The sequence below is a fragment of the Lolium perenne genome, chromosome 1 (genome assembly GCF_019359855.2).
Source record: "Lolium perenne isolate Kyuss_39 chromosome 1, Kyuss_2.0, whole genome shotgun sequence".
NCBI lineage: Eukaryota > Viridiplantae > Streptophyta > Magnoliopsida > Poales > Poaceae > Lolium > Lolium perenne.
The window spans coordinates 208,912,055-208,916,662 of record NC_067244.2 but is presented as its reverse complement, the minus strand read 5'-3'; positions in this window follow the sequence as shown (position 1 = coordinate 208,916,662).

Genomic DNA, 4,608 nt, shown 5'->3' with positions numbered 1-4,608 from the left:
AAATACAATGCATGGTTGAGAAAACTCCAAACCCCGCCGTAGATGCTTCGTCTCTTGATAATACTTGATACGCACTTTCTGCGCCTAGCTGAAAGGCGTTAAAAAAAGCGCTTATGGGAGACAACCCATGATTTTACTACAGTACTTTTATTTTATATTTGAGTCTTGGAAGTTGTTACTACTGTAGCAACCTCTCCTTATCTTAGTTTTGTGGCATTGTTGTGTGATACGTCTCCGACGTATCGATAATTTCTTATGTTCCATGCCACATTATTGATGACATCTACATGTTTTATGCATACTTTACATCATATTTATGCATTTTCTGGAACTAACCTATTAACGAGATGCCGAAGAGCCAGTTGCTGTTTTCTGCTGTTTTTGGTTTCAGAAATCCTAGTAAGGAAATATTCTCGGAATTGGACTAAATCAACGCCCAGGGGCCTATTTTCACACGAAGCTTCCAGAAGACCGGAGAGCTGACGAAGTGGGGCCACGAGGTGGCCAGACGATAGGGCGGCGCGACCCAGGTCTTGGCCGCGCGGCCCTGTCATCTGGGCCCCTCGTGATGCCCCTTGACCTGCCCTTCCGCCTACAAATAGCCTTCATCGCGAAACCCCCAGTACCGAGAGCCACGATACGGAAAACCTTCCAGAGACGCCGCCGCCGCCAATCCCATCTCGGGGGATTCAGGAGATCGCCTCCGGCACCCTGCCGGAGAGGGGATTCATCTCCCGGAGGACTCTACGCCGCCATGGTCGCCTCCGGAGTGATGAGTGAGTAGTCTACCCCTGGACTATGGGTCCATAGCAGTAGCTAGATGGTTGTCTTCTCCTTATGTGCTTCATTGTCGGATCTTGTGAGCTGCCGAACATGATCAAGATCATCTATCTGTAATGCTATATGTTGTGTTTGTTGGGATCCGATGGATAGAGAATACTATGTTATGTTGATTATCAATTTATATCTATGTGTTGTTTATGATCTTGCATGCTCTCCGTTATTAGTAGAGGCTCTGGCCAAGTTTTTGCTAGTAACTCCAAGAGGGGGTATTTATGCTCGATAGTGGGTTCATGTCTCCGTGAATCTGGGGGAGTGACAGAAACCTCTAAGGTTATGGATGTACTGTTTCCACTAGGGATAAAAAATTGATGCTATGTCCGAGGATGTAGTTATTGATTACATTACGCACCATACTTAATGCAATTGTCTGTTGTTTGTGACTTAATACTGGAAGGGTTCGGATGATAACCTGAAGGTGGAATTTTTAGGCATAGATGCATGCTGGATAGCGGTCTATGTACTTTGTCGTAATGCCCAATTAAATCTCACAATACTCATCATATCATGTATGTGCATGGTCATGCCCTCTCTATTTGTCAATTGCCCAACTGTAATTTGTTCACCCAACATGCTATTTATCTTATGGGAGAGACACCACTAGTGAACTGTGGACCCCGGTCCATTCTTTACATCTGAAATACAATCTACTGCAATTGTTCTACTGTCCTCTGCAAACAATCATCATCTACACTATACATCTAATCCTTTGTTACAGCAAGCCGGTGAGATTGACAACCTCACTGTTTCGTTGGGGCAAAGTACTTTGGTTGTGTTGTGCAGGTTCCACGTTGGCGCCGGAATCCCTGGTGTTGCGCCGCACTACATCTCGCTGCCATCAACCTTCAACGTGCTTCTTGGCTCCTACTGGTTCGATAAACCTTGGTTTCATACTGAGGGAAAACTTGCCGCTGTACGCATCACACCTTCCTCTTGGGGTTCCCAACGGACGCGTGCTGTACGCGTATCAAGCAGATTTTCTAGCGCCGTTGCCGGGGAGATCAAGACACGCTGCAAGGGGAGTCTCCACATCGCAATCTCTTTACTTTGTTTTTGTCTTGCTTTATTTTATTTACTACTTTGTTTGCTGCACTAAATCAAAATACAAAAAAATTATTTGCTAGTTTTACTTTATTTGCTATCTTGTTTGCGTTCTCTATATTAAAAACACAAAAAAATTAGTTACTTGTTTTACTTTACTTAATTCCATGCATGTTTTTATTTCACTAGTTAGGCTTAATGGAAAACAACAAAAATATTAGAGATCTTTATAGTATTTATCTTGAGTTAGGACATGAAGTGTTTGAAGAGAAAATTAAAAAACCTATGGAACTTTATATGCGTGCTAATGGCAATGTTATTAGTATGAATGCTTTGAACACTATTATTGCTAATGCTATGGAAGAATTTAAGCTTGGGGAAGCTGGTTTTGATGAGCATGATATTTTTAGTCCCCCAAGCATGGAGGAGAAAATTTACTTTGATGATACCTTGCCTCCCATTTATGATGATAGTGGTATTTTGGTGCCACCTACTATTGAGGATAAAGTTTATTATGATTATACTATGCCTCCTATATTTGATGATTATGGTGATGAGAATAATAATGATAGCTACCTTGTTGAATTTGCTCCCACTACAATTAATAAGAATGACTATGCTTATGTGGAGAGTAATGATACTTTTATGCATGAAGCCCATGATAAGAATGTTTCATGTGATAGTTATATTGTTGAATTTGTTCATGATGTTACTGAAAGTTATTATGAGAGAGGAAAATATGGTTGTAGAAATTTTCATGTTACTAAAACACCTCTCTATATGCTTAAAATCTTGAAGTTGCACTTGTTTTATCTTTCTATGCTTGTTGCATTATACTTCATGAACTTGTTTATTTACAAGATTCCTTTTCATAGGAAGCATGTTAGACTTAAATTTGTTTTGAATTTGCCTCTTGATGCTCTCTTTTGCTTCAAATACTATTTCTTGCGAGTGCATCATTAAAACTGCTGAGCCCATCTTAATGGCTATAAAGAAAGAACTTCTTGGGAGATAACCCATGTGTTTATTTTACTACAGCAACTTTGTTTTATATTTGAGTTTTGGAAGTTGTTACTACCGTAGCAACCTCTCCTTATCTTATTTTGTTGCATTGTTGTGCCAAGTAAAGTCTTTGATAGTAAGGTTCATACTAGATTTGGATTGCTGCACAGAAACAGATTTCTTTGCTGTCACGAATCTGGGCCTAATTCTCTGTAGGTAACTCAGAAAATTATTCCAATTTACGTGAGTGATCCTCAGATATGTACGTAACTTTCATTCAATTTGAGCATTTTCATTTGAGCAAGTCTGGTGCCTCAATAAAATTCGTCTTTACGAACTATTCTGTTTTGACAGATTCTGCCTTTTATTTCGCATTGTTTCTTTTGCTATGTTCGATGGATATTTCAATTCCATTGACTTTCAGTAGCTTTGTGCAATGTCCAGAAGTGTTAAGAATGATTATGTCACCTCTGAACATGTAAATTTTGATTATGCACTAACTCTCTAATGAGTTGTTTTGAGTTTGGTGTGGAGGAAGTTTTCAAGGATCAAGAGAGGGAGATGATACAACATGATCAAGGAGAGTGAAAGCTCTAAGCTTGGGGATGCCCCGGTGGTTCACCCCTGCATATATCAAGAAGACTCAAGCGTCTAAGCTTGGGGATGTCCAAGGCATCCCCTTCTTCATCGACAACATTATCAGGTTCCTCCCCTGAAACTATATTTTTATTCCATCACATCTTATGTGCTTTGCTTGGAGTGTCGGTTTGTTTTTGTTTTTGTTTTGTTTGAATAAAATGGATCCTAGCATTCATTGTGTGGGAGAGAGACACGCTCCGCTGTTGCATATGGACAAATATGTCCTTAGGCTCTACTCATAGTATTCATGGCGAAAGTTTCTTCTTCGTTAAATTGTTATATGGTTGGAATTGGAAAATGATACATGTAGTAATTTGCTATAATGTCTTGGATAATGTGATACTTGGCAATTTTTGTGCTCATGTTTAAGCTCTTGCATCATATGCTTTGCACCTATTAATGAAGAAATACATAGAGCATGCTAAAATTTGGTTTGCATATTTGGTCTCTCTAAAGTCTAGATAATTTCTAGTATTGAGTTTGAACAACAAGGAAGACGGTGTAGAGTCTTATAATGTTTACAATGTGTCATTTATGTGAGTTTTGCTGCACCATTTCATCCTTGTGTTTGTTTCAAATAGCCTTGCTAGCCTAAGCCTTGTCTCGAGAGGGAATACTTCTCATGCATCCCAAATCCTTGAGCCAACCACTATGCCATTTGTGTCCACCATACCTACCTACTGCATGGTATTTCTCCGCCATTCCAAAGTAAATTGCTTGAGTGCTACCTTTAAAATTTCTATCCTCTACCTTTACAATATATAGCTCATGGGACAAATAGCCTAAAAACTATTGTGGTATTGAATATGTAATTATGCACTTTATCTCTTATTAAGTTGCTTGTTGTGCGATAACCATGTTCCTGGGGACGCCATCAACTACTCTTTGTTGAATATCATGTGAGTTGCTATGCATGTTCATCTTGTCTGAAGTAAGGGAGATTTACCGCTAGAATGGTTAGAGCATTGCATATTGTTAGAGAAGAACATTGGGCCGCTAACTAAAGCCATGAATCGTGGTGGAAGTTTCAGTTTTGGACATATATCCTCAATCTCATATGAGAAAATTAATTGTTGCTACATGCTT